Here is a 22126-nt window from a genome sequence, read left to right as displayed (position 1 = left end):
ATGCTGCCACTGTCCCCTTTATTTCATGGGCTGCAACTTTGCTGCAAGCCTATGATGTGCCACTCTGTCGAACGCCTTTTGAAAATCCATGTACACCACGTCATCCACATTACCCTCATCAACCCTCTGTTACCTCATCAAAAAACTCAATCAAGTTGGTTAAATACGATTTGCCTTTAGCAAATCCGTGCTGGCTTTCCTTAATTAATCCACCCTTGTGGAATACTGCATGCAGTTCTGGTCACTGCATTACAGGAAGGACGTGATTGCACTGGAGAGGGTAGAGAGCAGATTTACGAGGATGTTGCCGAGAGTGGAGAATCTTAGCTATGAGGACAGATTGGATAGGCTGGGTTTGTTTTCCTTGGAACAGAGGAGGCTGAGGGGAGACCTCATTGAGCTGTATAAAATTATGAGGGGTCTAGGTATAGTGGATATAAAGGGCCTATTTCCCTTAGCAGAGGGGTCAACAATCAGGGGGAGTAAATTTAAAGTAATTGGTAGACGGTTTAGAGGGGATTTGAGGGGAAATTTCTTCACCCAGAGGAGCTGGGGGTCTGGAACTCACTGCCTGAAAGGGTGATAGAGGCAGAAACCCTCACCACATTTTAAAAGTATTTGGATGTGCTCCTGAAGTGCCGTAACCTGCAGGACTACGGACCGAGAGCTGGAAAGTGGGATTAGGCTGGATAGCCTCTTGTTGGTCGGCGCAGACACGATGGGCTGAAATGGCCTCCTTCCGTGCTGTAAACTTCTATGATTCTATTATTCAAGTAATTGTTAATTTTGTCCCGAATTATCATTTCTAAAAGCTTCCCCACTACCGAGGTTAAACTGATGGACCTGTAGTTGCTTTTTTGAACAATGGTGTAATATTTGCAATTCTCCAATCCTCTGACACCACCCCCGTATCTATGGAGGATTGGAATATTATGGCCAGTCCCTCCGCCATTTCCGCCCTCAATTCCCTCAGCATTCTAGGCAGCCCATTGATCCACTACAGTTTTGCCTGCCAGTCTTTGATTCGTTCTCATCCCACTGACACTGGCCTTCCCCCAGTTAAACATTTTTACTCTAGATTGCTCCCTGTCCTTTTCCATAGCTAATCTAAACCTTATGATACTATGATCGCTGTTCCCTAAATGTTACCCTACTGACACTTGCTCCACCTGACCCACCTCATTCCCCAGAACCAGATGCAGCAATGCCTCCTCCCTCGTTGAGCCAGAAACACTGAAGAAAAAAAGTTTTCCTGAATGCACTTCAGAAATTATTCTCCTTCTAGAAACATACAGCGCAGGAGGCCATTTCGGCCCATCGTGTCTGCGCTGGTCGACAAAGAGCCGCACGGCCCTTGGTCAGCAGCCCTAAATGTAAACCTATGAACAATGATGGAAAGGCAAAGAGCACCCAGCCCAATCAGTCCGCCTCACAACTGCGACACCCCTTATACTGAAACATTCTACACTCCACCCCAACCGGAGCCACGTGATCTCCTGGGAGAGGCAAAAACCAGATAAAAATCCAGGCCAATTTAGGGAGAAAAAATCTGGGAAAATTCCTCTCCAGCCCATCCAGGTGATCGACACAAGTCCAGAAGATCACCCTGGCCATATTCTATTCCCTGCAGTACTTACCATTATATCTGCACCGAGCAACAAAAGGTCATCCAGTCTAATCCCAATTACCAGTTCTAGGTCCGTAACCCTGCAGGTTACTGTCCTTCAAGTGCCCACCAACCATCTCTTAAAAGTGGTGAGGGTTTCTGCATCCACCACTCTTCCAGGTAGCGAGTTCCAGATCCCCACAACCCTCTGCGTAAAGAAGCCACCCCCACAAATCCCCTCTAAACCTTCCACCAACCACCTTAACACGATGCCCCCTTGTAATAGACCCCTCCACCAATGGAAATAGACCCTTACTATCTACTATGTACCGGTCCCTCAATATTTTGCACACCTCAGTGAAGTCTCCTCTCAACCTCCTGTGTTCCAATGAGAACAAACCCAGCCTATCCAACCTGTCCTCATAACTAAGATTCTCCATTCCAGGCAGCATCCTAGTAAATCTCTGCACCCTCTCTAGTGCAATCATGTCCTTCCTATAATACGGCGACCAGAACTACATGCAGTGCTCCAGTTGTGGCCTAACCAAAGTATTATACAATTTAAGCATAACCTCCCTGCTCTTACATCCTATGCCTCGGCCAAGCATTCCGTATGCCTTCTTAACCACCTTATTCACCTGGCCTGCTACTTTCAAGGATCTGTGGACAAGCACTCCAAGATCCTTTTGTTCATCTACACTATTAAGTGGCCTACCACTTAATGTGTATAACTCTTTCCTTATTAGCCCTCCCAAGGTGCATCACCTCACACTTCTCTGAACTTGTCACTTTGCCCTGTATCCCATGGGCTTTAACCTTCATACCATGTGGGACCTTATTAAAAGCATTGCTAAAGTCCATATATACTACATCATACGTACTACCCTCATTGACCCTCTTAGTTACCTCCTCAAAAAATTCAATCAGGTTAGTCAAACACGATCTTTCCTTCACAAATCCATGCTGACTGTCCCTAATTAATCCTCATCTTTCCTAATGTAGATTTATCCTGTCTTTCAGGAGTTTTTTTCCAATCATTTTCCCACCACTGAGGTTAGGCTGACAGGCCTGTAATTACTCAGCCTATCCCTTTTTCCCTTCTTAAACAAGAGTACTACATTACCAGTCCTCCAATCCTCCGACACCATGCCCAGATCCAAAGAGGACTGGAAAATGATGGTCAAGGGCTCTGCTATGTCCTCCTTTACTTTGCTCAACAGCCTGGGATGCATTTCATCTGGGCCTGGGGACTTATCGACTTTCAAAGCTGCTAAACCCCTTAATACTTCCTCTCTCACTATATTTATTTCATCCAGAATATCACGCTCCTCCTCGATAGCAGTATCTGCATTACCCCTTTCCTTTGTGAAAACAGATGCAAAGTATTCGTTAAGAACCCTACCAACATCTTCCACCTCCACACAAAGATTACTCTCATGGTCTCTAATAGGCCCTACCCTTTCTTTACTTACCCTCTTACTCTTAATATATTTATAGAACATCTTAGGGTTTTCTTTAATTTTACTGGCCAAGAATTTCTCATGCTCTCTCTTAGCATTCCTAATATCCTTTTTAATTTTGCCTCTTAACTTTCTATATTCCTCTAAAGATTCTAAAGTATTTAGTCATTGGTATATGACATAAGCGTCCCTTTTTTTCTTAATCCTCCCCTGTAATTCGCTCGACTTCAAGGGGGCGCTAGAATTATTTTTCCCAGACTTTTTCTTTAAGGGCACATGTTTGACCTGAGCCTTCCGGATCTCCTCCTTGAATGTCTCCCACTATTCCGACACTGATTTACCCACAAGTAACTGTTTCCAGTCCACTATAGCCAAATCATTCCTTAACTTAGCAAAATTAGCTTTTCCCCAATTCGGAACTTTTATTCCAGGCCTATTCTTGTCCTTATCCATAACCAACTTGAACCTGACTGAATTATGGTCACTGGCACCCAAGTGCTCTCCATAATACCCCTTCAACCTGCCCAGCTTCATTCCCCAAAACTAAATCCAAGGCCGCCCCCTCTCGTGTTGGACTAAAAAAGTTCTCCTGAATGCATTTGAAGAATTCCACACCCTCTATACCCTTCACATTATATTTGTCCCTGCACTTTACACTATGATCCCAGTCTATATTAGAATAGTTGAAGTTCACAATTATTACTACTCGTAATTTCTCGGCAAATTTGCTCCTCCAGATCTTCCCCACTATTTGGTAGTCTGTAGAATACACCGAGTAGTGCCATGGCACCTCTTATTTTTAGCCATATAGATTCTGCCCTTGACCTCTGCAGGACATCCTCCCTCTCCAGCACTGTAACATTCTCCTTAACCAATACTGCCACACCACCTCCTATCTTACCTTCCCTATCTTTCCTGAACACCTTCTAACCAGGAATATTTAATACCCAGTCCTGCCCTTTTTGAGCCAGGCCTCAGTTATTGCCACAGCATCATATCCCCATGTGGCTATTTGTGCCTGCAGCTCACCCAGCCTTGTTTACTGTGCTTCGTGCGTTCACATACACACACTATAAACCCATCTTAGACCATCCTGGATTCTCTTAGTTGGACCTCACTATTACTATTTTTTTTTAATTTAGTGCTCTCTGCCTCTCCCAATCCTTTGAGCACTTTATTTTCCCTTTCCAATGTGTCATCCTGGTGCCCATCCCGCGCCAAATTACTTGCATTAAGAACAACCTGCCTTGATCCAGCACCTTTCACTATGTCAGGACACCTCAAGCATTGATCAGCCAATGAAGTGCTTTGTAAGTGTAGTCACTGTTGTAATGCAGGGAAACATGGCAACCAATGTTCACCCAGCCCGATCCCACAAATAGCAATGGGATAAATGACCATAGTGCTGTTGGTTGAGGGCTAAATGTTGACCAGGGTACTGGGAGAATTCTCCTGCTGCTCTTTCAATACTGCCTGGAATCTTATGTCCACTCCAGATTGTGTTTAATGTTACATCTGAAAGACGGCATCTCTGATAGTGCAGCACTCCCTCAGTCTCTGGAGTGGAGCTTGAATCCATGACCTTCTGACTCAGACGAGAGTGCTACTGAGAGCCAAGAGTAATAGGCAGTTATAGAGAGCCATTATAGCAAAACATCCCAAGGCGCTTCACAAGAGCACTATCAAAATTTGACACCAAGCCAAAAAAGGAGATATCTGGACAAAAGAGGTAGGTTTTAAGGATCGCCTTAAAGGAGGAGAGAGGGGTAGAGAGCCAGAGAGCTATCGGGAGGGAATTCAGAGCTTAGGGCTAGGCAGTTGAAAGCACGACCACCAATGGTGGAGCGATTAAAATTGGGGATGTGCAAGAGACCAGAATTGGAGAAGCGCAGAGATATCAAAGGCTTGTGGGGTTGGAGGAGGTTAGAGATAGGAAGTCATGGAGGGATTTGAAAACAAGGCTGAGAATTTTAAAATTCAGGTAATGGGCGAACAGGACTACAGGTTAAGATACAGGCAGAGTTTGGATGAGCATGTTTATGTAGACTGGAAGATGGGAGGCCAGGGAGGAGAGCATTGGAAGTGTCACGGCCAGAGGTTACAAAGGCATGGACAAGGGTTTGAGATGTGCTGAAGCAGGGGTGTTCCAGCTCTGTTAGTGGTAGAAGTAGGCAGTCTTGGCGATGGAGCAGATATGTGGTCGACAGCTCATCAAACACAAGACCAATGTTGCAAATGGTCTGCTTCAGCTTCAGACAGGGAAAGGGATGGAATCGGTGGCCAGGCACCGAAGATAATCCTGGTCTTCCCAATATTTATTTGGAGGAAATTTCTGCTTATCCAGTACGGGATGTCGGAGAAGCAGTGCGACAAATCAAAGGCAGTGCAGGTGTCGAGAGAGATGGTGGTGAGGTAGAGCTGAGTGTCGGCAGTGTACATGTGGAACCTGATGTAATTTCCGATCATGTCACCAAGTGGCACGAGAATGACAAGGTGGCGGTTAACATTTACACGTTGCTAACTCCTCAGGTTTTATTTTACAGTTTATAACATTGCTTGTTGCAATGTAGTGATGCTTTTCCTCTTTTCTCACAAGTTATTTACTACTCTTTGGAAGTCCCGGATAAATGGTCTTCAAAAGCTTCAGGTAAAACTTATTGATTTGAACATTCTAGACTAGAAATAACCCACAATAGTTACCAGGGCTTTGATGAATTTAAATTGTTGTATTCAAAAGAAGCGGCTCGAACATCTGGAGGAATCACACAAACTCGGGAGGTCTGGTCTGGTATGCATCAGACAAGAGCATGGCTTTTACTCAGACTAAGGCCCAGATGGTCAGATACAGTGCCCTGCTATGCCAGGGCTTGCACCATCCTCAAATCCTGTCATGGGGAGTAGCTGTTGTAGAGGGTAACGCAACCAATGATATTGGTGTCCCACAGGATACGAAATTGGTTAAGTGACAAGAAACAGAGAGTAGTGGTGAACGGTTGTTTTTCAGACTGGAGGAAAGTATACAGTGGGATTCCCCAGGGGTCAGTACTGGGACCACTGGTTTTCCGGATATATATTAATGACAAAGTTTTGGGGCAGGAGGCACCTATTCAAAAGGGACGGGTTGCACCTCAACAGGACTGGAACCATTGTTCTCACGGGGGAGGTTCACTAGTGTGGGTGGGGAGGATTTAAACTAAACTGGCAGGGGGGTGGGTACCAGTATATAGAAGTAAAAAAGAAAAATAAAGTGCATAAAGGAGTGAGTGTGTTAGATAGTACTAGAGAAGGAAGTAGTACCATATTAAATAGAAGCTGACCGAGAAGGGCTACGAGGTACGAGGAATATAAAAGGGTTAGAATGCATATATGTAAACACACAAACTGTGGGGAATAAGGTTGATGAGCTCCAGGCACAATTAGCCATAATGTAGCAGCAAAAACAGAAATGTGGCTTAAAAATGATGAGGACTGGGCACTTAATATTCACATATAAAGTGTTCAGAAAAGATGGGGAAGAAACAAAGGGAGGTGGGGTGGCAGTGCTGATTGGGGAAGACATTGTAGTGTTGGAAAGAGAGGATGTCCTTGAGGGGGCAAGGACAGAATCCATTTGGTTAGAGTTCAGAAGCAAAAAGAACATGAATACACTATTGGTCATATTTTATAGGCCTCCAAATAGTGAGAGATAGGGGAACAAATCTGCAGTGAAATGACAGAGATGTGCAAGAATGATAGAGTGGGGATATTGGGGGACTTTAATTACCCAAATAGCGACTGGATAATGTTAGAGTAAGGGGAAAGGAGGGGGAGGAATTTATGAAATGTGTTCAGGAGAACGTCCTTGACCAGTATGCTCTAGGCCAACTAGGAAGAAGGCATTGCTGCATATGATGCTGGGGAATGAGGTGGGCCAACTGGACCAAGTGTCTGTGGAAGAACACTTGGGTAAGAGTCATCGTCGTATTGTAAGGTTTAGATTAGTAATGGAGAAGAGCAAGGAACAATGTAGAGTGGAACTTCTAAATTGGAACTTCAATGGGACGAGAGGGGATCTAACCAGGGTAAAATGAAACCAAAGATTGACAGGAAAAAGTAATGGAAAATGGGTGATCTTTAAGGAGGAGATGTTTCAGGTACAGGCTGGGTACATTCCAAGAGGGAAAGGTTGGGGAACCCTAGCCAGGGCTCATTGGATGACGAGGCAGATAAGGAATATGATGAAACAAAAAAAGAAAGAGGTGTATGATGCTTGAATTCTTCAAGCGAGAACCAGGCCAAATACAGTAAGTTGAGAGGGGAAGTGAAGAGGGGCAGAGAGTGAATATGAGAATAGAATGGCGGTTAACATAAAAGGGAACCCAAAATTCTTCTCCCGGTATGCAAATAGTAAGCGGGTAGTAAGAGGCAGGATGGGGCCTATTAAGGATGAAGATGATGATATATGCTGAGAGGCGCAGGGCAAGGCTAGAATACTTCACGAGTACTTTGCATTGGTATTTACTAAGGAAGAGGAAGCTGACAAAATATAAGCAGCGGAGAGGTTAGAGGTAATGGACTGGGTGAAAATTGATCGGCAGGATGTACGGAAAAGGCTGGCTATGCTTTGAGTGGATAAGTCACTTGGTCCATAGAAACATAGAAAATAGGTGCAGGAGTAGGCCATTCGGCCCTTCGAGCCTGCACCACCATTCAATAAGATCATGGCTGATCATTCACCTCAGTACCCCTTTCCTGCTTTCTCTCCATACTCCTTGATCCCTTTAGCTGTAAGGGCCATATCCAAATCCCTCTTGAATATATCCAATGAACTGGCATCAACAACTCTCTGCGGTAGGGAATTCCACAGGTTAACAACTCAGTGAAGAAGTTTCTCCTCATCTCAGTCCTAAATGGCTTCGGCCTTATCCTTAGATTGTGTCCCCTGGTTCTGGACTTCCCCAACATCGGGAACATTCTTCCTGCATCTAACCTGTCCAGTCCCGTCAGAATTTTATATGTTTCTATAAGATCCCCTCTCATCCTTCTAAACTCCAGTGAATACAAGCCCAGTCGATCCAGTCTCTCCTCATATGTCAGTCCAGCCATCCAGGAATCAGTCTGGTGAACCTTCACTGCTCTCGCTCAATAGCAAGAACATCCTTCCTCAGATTAGGAGGCCAAAACTGTACACAATATTCCAGGTGAGGCCTCACTAAGGCCCTATACAACTGATGTAAGACCTCCCTGCTCCTGTACTCAAATTCACTAGCTATGAAAGCCAACATACCATTTGCCTTCTTCACCACCTGCTGTACCTGCATGCCAACTTGCAATGACTGATGTACCATGACACCCAGGTCTCATTGCACCTCCCCTTTTCCTAATCTGTCGCCATTCAGATAATACTCTGCCACCAAAGTGGATAACCTTACATTTATCCACATTACACTGCATCTGCCATGCGTTTTCCCACTCACCTAACCTGTCCAAGTCATCCTGCAGCCTCTTAGTGTCCTCCTCACAGCTCACACTGCCATCCAGTTTAGTGTCATCTGCAAACTTGGAGATATTACACTCAATTCCTTCATCTAAATCATTAATGTATATTGTAAAGAGTTGGGGGTCCCAGCACTGAGCCCAGCGGCACCCCACTAGTCACTGCCTGCCATTCTGAAAAGGACCAGTTTATCCCGACTCTCTGCTTCCTGTCTGCCAACCAGTTCTCTATCCACGTCAGTACGTTACCCCCAATACCATGTGCTTTAATTTTGCACACCAGTCTCGTGTGGGACCTTGTCAAAAGTCTTTTGAAAGACCAAATACACCACATCCACTGGTTCTCCCTTGTCCACTCTACCAGTTACATCCTCAAAAAAATCTAGACGATTTGTCAAGCAAGATTTCATAAATCCATGCTGACTTGGACCGATCCTGTCACTGCTTTCCAAATGTGCTGCTATTTCATCTTTAATTGATTCCAACATTTTCCCCAACACTGATGTCAGGCTATAATTACCGGTTTTCTCTCTCCCTCCTTTCTTAAAAAGTGGTGTTACATTAGCTACCCTCCAGTCCATAGGATCTGATCCATAGTCAATAGACTGTTGAAAAATGATCACCAATGCATCCACTATTTCTAGGGTCACTTCCTTAAGTACTCTGGGATGCAGACTATCAGGGCCCGGGAATTTATTGGCCTTCAATCCCATCAATTTCCCAAACACAATTTCCTGCCTAAAGGCTTTCCTTCAATTCCTCCTTCTCATTCAACCCTCTGCCTCTGGAAGGTTACTTGTCTTCCTTCGTGAAGACAGAACCAAATTATTTGTTCAACTGGTCCGCCATTTCTTTGTTCCCATTATAAATTCACCTGAATCTGACTGCAAGGGACCTACGTTTGTCTTCACTAATCTTTTTCTCTTCACATATCTATAGAAGCTTTTGCAGTCAGTTTTTATGTTCCCAGCAAGCTTCCTCTCATATTCTATTTTCCCCCTCCTAATTAAACCCTTTGTCCTCTGCTGAATTATAAAATTCTCCCAATCCTCAGGTTTGCTGCTTTTTCTGGCCAATTTACATGCCTCTTCCTTGGATTTAACAATATCCTTAATTTCCCTCGTTAGCCACAGTTGAGCCACCTTCCCCATTTTATTTTTACTCCAGACAGGGATGTACAATTGTTGAAGTTTATCCATGTGATCTTTAAATGTTTGCCATTGCCTATCCACCGTCAACCCTTTAAGTATCATTCGCCAGTCTATTCTAGCCAATTCACATCTCATACCATCCTCACTGACCATACGTCCAGATGGATTGCATCCCAGGTTGCCAAAGGAAAGTTGTGGGTTGAGATAGAGGAAGGGCTTGCTAAAATCTTCCAATTGTCCCTGGATACGGGGGAGGTGCCAAAGAATTGGAAAGTGGCAAATGTTACACCCTTGTTCAAGGAAGGTTGTAAGTACATTCCTAGTAACTACAGGCTGGTGAGTTTAACATCAGTGGTGGGTAAGGTTTTAGGAAACAATAGGAGAGGTTTAAGTTAATTAAGGAGAGCCAGCACAGTTTTGTAAAAGGCAGATCGTGTTTGACTAATCTAATTGAATTTTTTGGTGAAGTAACAGAGAAGGTTGATGAAGGGAATGCAGTGGATGTAGTCTATATGGATTTTAGGAAGGCATTTGACAAAGTGCCACATAAAAAGCTGGTTAACATTGAGGCTCATGGAATAGGAAGGTCGGTGTCAGCTTGGATAAGAAATTGGCTTAAGAACAGAAAACAGCGAGTGGTGGTGAGTGGTTGTTTTTTAGACTGGAGGATGGTGGGCAGTGGTGTTCCCCAGGGGTCCTGAGTAAAATTTCAAAATTTGCTGAAACCAACCTTGGAGATGTGGCAAACAGTGAGGATGATAACAATCGACTGCAACAGGACATAGATAGGCTGGCAGAATGGGTAAACAAGTGGCACACGGAATTTAATACTGAGAAGTATGAGATGATGCATTTTGGCAGGAGGGATAGGGGGAGGCAATATAGACTTATAGACAAAGTGTGCAGGGGACAGAGGGACCTAGGGGTTCATGTGCATAAATCTTTGAAGGTGGCAGGACATATTGAGAGAATAGTTCGCAAAGCATAAACGATATTTATGTATTATGTAGGATCCTGGTCTTGAGTACAAAAGCAGGGAAGTTATGTGGAACTTTTATAAAGCTCTGCTTAGGCCACACCAGGAGTATTGCGTCCAGTTCTGGTCACCACACTTTAGGAAGGATGTAAAGGTCCTTGAGAGGGTGCAGAGGAGATTTGCCAGAATGGTTCCAGGGATGAGAGATTTTAGAACATAAGAACATAATAGGAGCAGCAGTAGGCCATACGACTTTGGAGGCAGTTCAGAGAATGTTCACTAGGTTGATTCCGGAGATGAGGGGGTTGATAAATGAGGAAAGGTTGAATAGGTTAGGCCTCTACTCATTGAAATTCAAAGGTGATCTTATCGAAACGTTTAAGATTATGAGGGGGCTTGACAAGGTGGATGCAGAGAGGATGTTTCCACTGATTGGGCAGACTAGAACTAGGGGCCAGAATCTTAGAATAAGGGGCCACCCATTTAAAACAGAGATGAGGAGAAATTTCTTCTGAGGGTTGTAAATCTATGGAATTCACTGCCTCAGAGAACTGTGGAAGCTGGGTCATTGAATAAATTTAAGACAGAAAGAGACAGTTTCTTAAACGATAAGGGAATAAGGGGTTATGGAGAGTGGGCAGAGAAGTGGAGCTGAGTACATGATCGGATCAGCCATGATCTTATTGAATGGCGGAGCAGGCTCGAGGGGCCGTATGGCCTACTCCTGCTCCTATTTCTTATGTTCTTATGACCTGGACCTCGCTGCCAACGAGGGTGGTGGAAGCGGAGACGATCAATGATTTCAAAAGGAAATTGAATAGGCACTTGAGGAAAATAAACTTGCAGGGCTCCGGGGATAGAGCAGGGGAATAGGACTGACTGTCTTGCTCTAGAGCAGGCATGGATTCGATGGGCCAAATGGCCTTCTGTGCTGTAACCGTTCTATGATTGAATGGTTCAGTGACCCTGACCAATGATAGATTACCAATCTTCCCAAGTAGGGGGCTAGGAGAGTGCAGTACTGCTCATCTCATGATCCTTTCCTGGATTATGTTTTGGGTAGCCCGCCCCCCACCCAGTTCTTCACTAAAAATGTCTTGGCTGAGGGAGCGCTGCACTTTTCAGAGGTGCCGTCTTTCCAATGACATGTTAAACCGAGGCCCCTTCTCCTCTCAGTGGACGTAAAAGATCCCATGGCACCATTTTGAAGAGCAGTGGAGTTATTCCCGGTGTCCTGGTCAATATTTATCCTTCAATCAACATCACTAAAATAGATTATTTGGTAATTATCACAATGCTATTTGTGGGAGCTTGCTGTGTGCAAATTGGCTGCCGCGTTTCCTACATTACAACAGTGACTACACTTCAAAAGTACTTTATTGGCTGTAAAGCGATTTGGGACGTCCTGAGTTTGTGAAAGGCGCTACAGAAATGCAAGTCTGTCTTTCTTCTTTCCCTGTGGTGAGATTTACAGTTAGTATTTTGCATCTGAACTATCTGAAAGGATCTGATCTACTAAAGCTCGCTTGTAGGAAAAAAAAAATCTACTTCAGTAAAGTAAACCTACTCCTTGCATTAAACAGATGCTCAATTGTAAACACTGCATTTTGGATTCAATCTTTTTGATTTTGCAGGCGTAAATACAGTTTGCAGTAAACAGGGGCAGCTGCCTTGTGATGGGTCTGTTGGGACTGCCCTGAAACAGCTCACTGCTCAGGACCCCGACAGTAAATAAAACACAGCAGATACAGACACAACAAGCAGGACACAGACCGTTGGATTTTGGTGGGGGGAGGAGGGGGGGAGCAGTTGACAGCCTTCACTGCATCTATTTACTTGAATTTGATCGAAATTCAGGTTCTAAAATGCCCAGACTAGACTCTGTTCCAGCGAGTATAACCTAATTGCTCGACATGTCTCACTGTACTCTTGGATATAGTCAGAATACTGTTCAGTTGGCACAAGATAAATGGTTCAATGAAGAACCACAGCCAATATCAGTCCATCCTGGCCCTAACTTGCAGGCACCACTAGTCAAATGCATTCGTGTGTGTGGGGTGAAACATCGAAGGCTAAAAAAATAGGGAGCTGTTCCTTAGAGCCCTGGATTAATGGCCACTGCATCAAAGCTGTTTTAACAGGTGCCTGCCCAAGCTGACTACCTCATGCATCAGATTGAAGGCTTCGACACAAGGAGACAGCAGAGGTATTTAGCTATTAAGAAACAGGTGTGTTTTGCAATTTAGCAACAGCTTGAGCCAACTGGTGGAGCAGCAGGGTTTTAGTGCACAGTGCGTGGAGAGGAACAGGCCCACAGTGAATACATGGGCTAAAAAATCCATGCCCCTTTCTACAGACGCTCTCACCTACAGGGTCCATAAGGCAGCTGGCAGCACGCGATGAGCAACAGCAGTGCAGCAGAATAAAAATTGACACCATTAACTGTGTTGGCTGACTCCATTCTCTGAATGTTAACTCTTTGAGTATTGAACTTTGTCATTATATTTCAATGGAGTGGGGGCCAATCAGAGTGCAATACTGAACCGACTCCAATTACTGCAATGTAAATTCAAGGCTATTGTGACACAAGGTCTCCCACAACCCGACAGCAAAGTGCAAAGGTGCACGTTCTAGATCCAGTGGTTAAAAAGCCTCATGGTATGGATCAAACAAAGTGCAACATCCTTCCATTGGGGTTTGTACTGTGGTGATACTGCATCAGTGGACATGTTGTATTAATGATGTTTTTAAAACAATTTTCACTGTCCTGAAAAGCCCATGTGGCAAGAGTTGGCACTGCAGCAGGGAACACTTTCAGACGCAAGGGGTAATGTGAACGTGAACGCGAGCTGCGCTGTGGGAAACAGACAGGACCAGGCTGGCTGCCCGTTTCTACACCTCTCCCCATTTCACTCTCCCTGGACTCCAATGGCGAGCGAGAGACCGAGCGCGGTGCAAGATAGGCAGTAGTCAGGTGCTGACCGAGTGTAAAGGAAGCGTTATAGCTTCCTTAAATCTGAAATTCACATCATATTAGGGGCGTGGGGTCGGGGCAAGGCGGGAGAAGGAGGAGGAGGAGGCGGGGCGCGAGGAGGAGGAGGCGGGGCGCGAGGAGGAGGAGGCGGGGCACCGGATTGGGGGGGGGGGGGGTGTGGGGAGTAGCAGGGGGAGGAGGAGCGGCATCTCATTGCTGCCCGGTTCACGAGTCAATGCCCACTTCACCCTGCATCTGCCCATGTCCCGGAGCGAGCCCATCACACATCATTCCCACACAGTAAAATGAGAGACCTGATCACAATTTCCAAACATGAGAGTTATTAAAACCCACACAAAGGGTTTCCAAAACACTCATGATTAATTATCACCCTTGTGCAACTCCTTATTCCCCATCTTACGCAGACCTATCCTTACAGTATGCCGCAGTGTCTCCCCTGTGGCTGCCTCCTGGCTTTGGGAAGGCTGCTGTATGTCTGTAGAGGAAGCTACAGATGTCCTTCTCAGACACCCTCATTCAGCCCTGGCCCTGGAAGGACCGGCTGCAGAACGGGCCGCATCCTCCTGTGCGCCTTCAGTCGGAAGTGGCTGGGGCGAAGCCATGGTTGGCTGCAATTGCAGAGTGGCAGGTCTCTGCTCAGGGCTGCTGAGAACCGGAGAGCCCACATCAGTCTCCTGTTCCCAGGAGCCTGTGCCACTCTCCCGGGGCAGCCCCCCACCTCCCCACTGGAGCACAGGTCGGCGGGGTGGGGTGGCACCGTTAAGCCCCCGGTTGACCCAGCCGCAATGGCAGCAGTCAGATCTCACATAGCCTCCAGCTGAGACGGCATGACAGCAGCTACACTCTATAAGCCATCAGAGACGACAGCAGTCAGACGCACCGTGGCCTGTTGCCCAGAGCGCATGAGAGCATTCTGAGCTTCCAGGGCAGCGGCCATCATGTCCAAAGAAGCACAGTCATGCTTGCTCCCTTGCACCTGAGCTGCAATGACAGCTGTCACCTGGGCCAAGAGACACGTCGTCGCAACTGGATCCGCACGCTCATTCTGGGAGTCCACCATCGCCTGCACACTGGCAATGATGGTCCCCATGGTGTGCGCAGAGCTGTCCACAATGCAGGAGGTGGTTTCCGCCACGCTGCTCACCATTTGCCACAGCCTCTCGGGCACCCATTGCATTGCCTCCTAGAGCTGTAATTGAATGGCCTACACCCTTTGTTCATAAGCCCCAACATCGATGGGCTGGTCCGAGACCTCCTCAGCAGGACTCGCACCCCCGGAGAGATGGCACTCGAGGTTCCCTTGGCCCTACAGCATGCTGCAGCCAGCTAGGTCCCAGTGCACACCCAGTGCAGACCCCTGTCCTAAATCTAAGTTCCCCGTGTCTGAACTGGTGCGTGGGACTGTAGGAAGCAGTGACGCACTGTTGCTGGCAGAGCTCTCCCCTTCTCCATCTCCCTTATCCCAGATGCCGCCAAGATCAACGAGGGTGTCAAGTGTCTCCTCCTGACTGTGGCTGCCAGTCGCGTCAAGGGTTTCGCTGTCGCTCAGGATGACTCTGGGGGTATCATCTGCAGCATAAAAGGGAGAAGGGATGCGGTGAGAGTGAGGGGCCGCATTGCACCATGCAGCAAGCAGCTTGCACAGCAGCATAAGCAATAGTCGGCCAATGAACTGTGAGGGAACAATGGCACTGAACACTCACTTACCCATGCTGTCGGAGCAACCAGCAGCCACAAGGAGCCCAACGTGCGTGCCCACTAGCCGCTGTACCCTTGACTCACGATCTGTGAGCGGCACATTCTGCCATTCCCCACCAGGGGCTTGTTGGGTGGCACGGTTGTGCGCCACCTTGGCCTTAAAGCACCGAAAGTCAGTAAGTGTCAGTTTCCGGAGGCCTCGGCAATGAGTGCCAGTGTAGGTCCATTACATGCAGCTGTGATTGTCAGAGGCAAGGCATCGTCCATTGTGAGTGTCACACATACAGGCCCAGCGATCAACTCGCACTTCAGCTACTGAGTGGTGTTGGTGAGAAACAAGTTAAGGTGAAGGTGTGGCAGCTGTAATGTGTGAGGAGTTAGGGGAACATGTACTCCCTTTCATCACTCGAATAAGGTCGGTTAGCATCGTCCTGCATTGGCTCCTCGATCTCCCTTCAGGCTTCAGTGATGACACCTCGAGTTGGTGGAAGAATAGCCGCCTCCTTCCCTCCACACCTTCGAAGAGAGTCTCGAGTTCTGTGTCGCTGAAGCACCTCGCCGCCCTCAAACCTCCCCTTGCAGCCATCTCCTCCGATGCAGGTCAAGACAAACTCAAAACTCAGCTGCAAAACCTGCCCTTTAAGGCGGCCAGTAAGCAGCTGATGGTTAGCATCAAATGGCAAGGAAGGGAATTTCTGCAAACTCCACTCTGCAGGCACACTGCTTATCACCAGGAATTACCACTCTGCTCCGCTTCGGGCCCAAAAAAGGGCAATTTCAATCTTAATACCACCCCATCCAGTGCTTCAATGGAAAACAAGAAATGGTCAAATGACCAAAGTGATATTAGCACGAGGCAATAGGAAGCAGAATAAAGCTGCAGATTTTGGGGATAACAACTACATTCCTGCTGATGGGCCACAACCTCTCTTCCATGAGTGGTACTGACGGCCCAAAGGGTCCGTATTACTACATGGGACTGCAGATGCAAGACATCTGAAGTGTGAAATGGCCCTTGTGTCACCCTTGGGAATTATTCTAACCAAGCTCGCCTGAAAGAAATGGACATTTTCAGGTCATACTGGTTTGCCATGTAAAGGAGGAGGTGTGAAGCCATGGATCAATACTTGCAAAGGAGAAATTTACAGGGCTATGGGGGAAAAGAGCTCCCACACACACACACACAGCTCGGGATACAGTACGTACACACACACACCGCTCGGGATACAGCACACACACACACCGCTCGGGATACAGTACACACCCCGCTCGGGATACAGTACACATCGCTCGGGATACAGTACAGACACCCCGCTCGGGATACAGTACACACATACACCGTTGGGATACAGTACACACGCACACCGCTCGGGATACAGCATACACACACATACACCGCTCGGGATACAGTACACACACATACACCGCTCGGGATACAGTACACACACACACACCGCTCGGGATACAGTACACACACCGCTCGGGATACAGTACACACACCCCGCTCGGGATACAGTACAGACACCGCTTGGGATACAGTACACACACACATACACCGCTCGGGATACAGTACACACACACATACACCGCTCGGGATACAGTACACACACACATACACCGCTCGAGATACAGTACACACACCGCTCGGGATACAGTACACACACCGCTCGGGATACAGTACACACACCGCTCGGGATACAGTACACACACCGCTCGGGATACAGTACACACACCGCTCGGGATACAGTACACACAACCCGCAGCTCGGGATACAGTATACACACAGCGCTCGGGATACAGTATACACACACACACCGCTTGGGATACAGTATACACACACACACCGCTCGAGATTTAGTGCACACACACGCACCAAAAGGCGGTAGGGTAGCTCTGATAAACGATGAGATCAGTGCAGTAGTGAGAAGTGATGTTGGTTCAGAAGATCAAGATGTAGAATCAGTTTGGGTGGAGATAAGGAATAATAAGGGGAAGTAGTCACTGGTGGGCGTAGAAATAATGGAGACTTGTAAAAATGATCGGCAATAATCATGGGCGATTTTAATCTTCAAACGGGAGAATTTGCAATGGGGAACAAGGAATTGGCAGAACAATTAAATATTTTGGTTCTGTCTTCACGGAAGGGGACACAAATAACGTCCCAGAAATGCAAGGGAATCAAGGGTCTAGTGAGCAAGAGGAATTAAAGGAAATGATTATTAGTAAGAAAATAGTGCTGGAGAAACTAATGGGACTGAAGGCCAATAAACCCCCAGGGCCTGATGATCTGCATCCTAGAGTACTAAAACAGGTAGCCATGGAAATAGTGGATGCATTGGTTGTCATCTTCCAAAATTCTATAGATTATGGAACAGTCCCTGCAGATTGGAGGGTGGCAAATGTAACCCCACTATTTAAGAAAGGAGCGAGCGAGAGAGAAAACAGGGAACTGCAGACTGGTTAGCTTAACATCAGTAGTAGGGAAAATGCTGGAGTCTATTATAAAGAATGTGATAACGACACTTAGATAATATTAACGGGATTAAACAAAGTCAACATGGATGTATGAAAGGAAAATCATGTTTGACAAACCTACTGGAGTTTTTTGAGGATGTAACTGATAGAATAGATAAGGGAGAACCAGTGGATGTAGTGTATTTGGATTTTCAGAAGGCCTTTGATAAAGTCCCACATAAGAGGTTAATGTGGGGTGGTCGTTGCACACCGGCTACCACACGGGCTTAGCTGAACAAGGTCTTGATCCAGTGGCAAGGGGGTCCAAGATGACTGGAGACCAGGCACTGCTGTATGGGCCTAGTTGCCTATGGCGAGATGTTGGCCGTAGGCTCGCCGCTGGGTAGCGCCCTTGATGGTAGGTGGTCCAAGGCATGGTTGGGGGCAGGCATTGGGAGGGTCAGTGGCCCACCGGGGTTCAGGGTGGGAGGGCAGTGGGGTCACAGCCATGGTACTCACCACGTGCTGGAGGAGAAGAGGCCAAGTCACCAGTGGGGAAGGAGAGCTCCAGTCGTCGCTGAAGGAGGATGGGAGGCCAGTCGCCAACGTAGGAGGGGGAGACCCAATCGTCGTTGAGGAGGAGGTCGTCTGTCGCCATCGGAGGTCCAGCCGTCGTCGGGGAGGTCCAGACTGTCGTCGCTGGAGGTGTTCCGATCGCCGTTGGAGGGTGGCGGGGGATGGAGGCCCGATAGTCAGGTCCACGTCGAGGACGCCGCCTCCAAAGGTCGTCGGAGGTCGCCCAGATGTTGCAGGAGGGTGATGTGGTGGGAAGCCTGAGGTAGGCCGGAATGGTCCAAACTCGTGGGACTCGCAGGGATGGGACATGGGTACGTGCTTAGGATCCCTTATTAGGGTCTATTTGGCTAGGGGAGGTTTAGACAGCCTGGGGGGGGGTGGGGCGGAGTTGCCAATAGCTGGAGAGTGTTGGTTGGAGTGGGGGAGATCCCTAGGGAACTACTACCCCGGGGGCCATCTGGCTCCAACCCTCTTCTCAATCTTCCTCGCCGCCATGCTCCACCTCACCAAGCTCCCTGCTGGAGTGGAACTAAATTACAGAACCAGTGGGAAGCTGTTCAACCTTCGCTGTTTCTGGGCCAGGTCCATGACCACCCCAACCTCCGTCGAGCTACAGTACGCAGACGACGCCTGCGTCTGCGCACATAGAGGCTGAACTCCAAGATATAGTCAACGTATTTACTGAAGCGTACGAAAGCATGGGCCTTACGCTAAACATCCGTAAGACAAAGCCTGTCCTCGCCGCACAGCATTGCCCCCCAGTCATCAAGATCCACGGCGTGGCCCTGGACACCATGGACCACTTCCCTTATCTCAGCAGCCTCCCATCAACAAGAGCAGGCATCGACGACGAGATTCAACACCGCCTCCAGTGCGCCAGTGTTTGAAGACTGGGCCCTCAAAACTGCCACCAAGCTTGGTCTACAGGGCTGTGGTAAAACCCCGCCCTCCAGTATGACTCAGAGACATGGACCATGTACAGCAGACACCAAGTCGCTGGAAAAATACCACCAACGATGTCTCCGCAAGATCCTACAAATCCCCTGGGAGGACAGACGCACCAACATCAGCGTCGTCGTCCAGGCCAACATCCCCAGATTGAAGCACTGACCACACTCGATCAGCTCTGCTGGGCGGGCCGCATTGTTTGCATGCCAGACACGAGACTCCCAAAGCAAGTGCTCTACTCGGAGCTCCTTCACGGCAAATGAGCCAAAGGTGGGCAGCAGAAACGTTACAAGGACACCCTCAAAGCTCCCTGATAAAGTGCGACATCCTCACTGACACCTGGGAGCCCCTGGCCCAAGACCGCCCCAAGTGGAGGAAGTGCATCTGGGAGGGCGCTGAGCACCTCGAGTCTCGACGTCGAGAGCATGCAGAAATCAAGCGCAGGCAGCGGAAAGAGCATGCGGCAAACCTGTCCCACCCACTCCTTCCCTCAACGACTATCTGCCCCACCTGTGACAGAGTCTGTGGCTCTCGTATTGGACTGTTCAGCCACCAAAGAACTCACTTGAGGAGTGGAAGCAAGTCTTCCTCAATTCCGAGCGACTGCCTATGATGATGATGACGACATAAGAGGTTAGTGTGCAAAATTAAAGCACGTAGGATTGGGGGTAATGTATTGGCATGGATTGAAAATTGGTTAACTGACAGGAAACAGAGAGCAGGAATAAACGGATCTTTTTTGGGGTGGCGGGCAGTGACGAGTGGGGTACCACAGGGATCAGTGCTTGGGCCCCAGCTATTCACTTATATATATATTAATTATAAATGATTTGGATGAGGGAACCAAATGTAATATTTCCAAGTTTGCTGACGACACAAAACTAGATGGGATTGTGAGTTGTGAGGAGGATGCAAAGACACTGCAAGGCGATTTAGATAGGTTGAGTGAGTGGGCAAAAACATGGCAGATGCAGTATAACGTGGATAAATGAGAAGGTATCCATTTTGGTAGGAAAAACAGAAGGACAAAGTATTATTTAAATGGTGATGGCTTGGGAAGTGTCGATGTACAGAGGAACCTGGGTGTCCTTGTACACCAGTCATTGATAGCAAACATGCAGGTGCATGTTTGGGAAGGCAAATGGTATGTTGGCCTTCATTGCAAGAGGATTTGAGTACAGGAGCAAGGATGTCTTACTACAGTTATACAGGGCCTTGGTGAGACCGCAGCTGGAGTATTGTGTGCAGTTTTGGTCTCCTTACCTAAGAAAGGATATACTTGCCATAGAGGGAGTGCAGCGAAGGTTCACCAGACTGATTCCTGGGATGGCAGGACTGTCGTATGAGGAGAGATTGGGTTGACTAGGCCTGTATTCACTAGAGTTTAGAAGAATGAGGGGGGGATCTCATTGAAACGTATAACATTCTGACTGGGTTGGATAGACTGGATGCGGGGAGGATGTTTCCCCGGGCTGGGAAGTATAGAACAAGGGGTCGCAGTCTCAGGATACAGGGTAGGAAATTTAGGACCGAGATGAGAAGAAACTTTTTCACTCAGAGGGTGGTGAACTTGTGGAATTCTCTACCAAAGGCGGCTGTGGAGGCCAAGTTATTGAATATATTTAAGAGGGGCGTATGGGGAAAAAGCAGGAATATAGTATTGAGATAGAGGATCAGCCATGATCATATTGAATGGCAGTGCAGACTCGAAGGGCCGAATGGCCTACTCCTGCTCCTATTTTCTATATTTCTACGTTTCATATTGATTGGACAAATCAAATTGGCCAGGGTAGCCTTGAGGAAGAGTTCAGAGAATGTATCCGGGATAGTTTCCTTGAACAGTATGTTGCGGAACCAACCAGGGAGCAGGCTATTTTAGATCTGGTAATGAGACAGGATGAATAAATGATCTAGTAAAGGATCATCTCGGAAAGAGTGATCACAGCAAGGTAAAATTTCAAATTTAATTGGAGGGTGAGAAAGTTGGATCTCAAACCAATCTCCTCGGCTTAAATAAAGGAGACGACAAAGTTATGAAGGCAGAGTTGGCTAAAGTCGACAATAGATGAAGGTGCAAGACAGTTGATGAGCAGTAAGGAGATATTTCATAACTTTCAACAATATATTCCAATGAGAAGGAGAGACTGCAAGAGAAGGGATAACCAGGAAATAAAGGATGGTATCAAATTGAAAACAATGGCATACAAATGGGTCAAGATTAGTGGGAGGCTAGCGGATTGGGAAACCTTTAAAAACCAGCAAAGAACGACTAAAAGAAAATGATGAGAGGGAAGCTAGATCATGAAAGTAAATAGCAAGAAATATAACAGACAGCAAGAGCTTCTATAGGTATATAAAAAGGAAGAGAGTGGCTAAAGTAAATGTTGGTCCATTAGAGGATGAGACTGGGGAATTAATAATGGGGAATAGGGAAATGGCAGACACTTTGAACAAATATTTTGTATCGGTCTTCACGGTAAAAGACACTAAAAACATCCCAATAATGGATAATCAAAGGGCTAAAGGGAAGGAGAAACTTAAAACAATCACTGTCACGAAATAAATACTCGGTAAAATAATGGGACTAAAGGTTGACAAATCCTCAATACCTGATGGCTTGCATCCTATGGTCTCAAGAGAAATGGCTACAGAGATAGTGGATGCATTGGTTGTAATCTACCAAAATTCCCTGGATTCTGGGGCGGTTCCAACAGATTGGAAAACCACAAAAGTAAAACCCCCCCTATTTAAAAAAGGAGGCAGACAGAAAGCAGGGAACTATAGACA

General features: G+C 47.1%; 1 protein-coding gene across 1 annotated transcript in view; it reads right to left on the bottom strand.

Annotated features, from left to right (window-relative positions):
• The window catches only part of tmem104 (transmembrane protein 104), a 300243-nt gene that overhangs the window by 123870 nt on the left and 154247 nt on the right, over positions 1-22126 (bottom strand). The gene's annotated exons all lie outside the window — the stretch shown is intronic.

Source organism: Pristiophorus japonicus, chromosome 16 (genome assembly GCF_044704955.1).
Source record: "Pristiophorus japonicus isolate sPriJap1 chromosome 16, sPriJap1.hap1, whole genome shotgun sequence".
NCBI lineage: Eukaryota > Metazoa > Chordata > Chondrichthyes > Pristiophoridae > Pristiophorus > Pristiophorus japonicus.
Note: the sequence above shows the minus strand (reverse complement) of the source record. Positions and strands in the feature narration are given on the sequence as shown.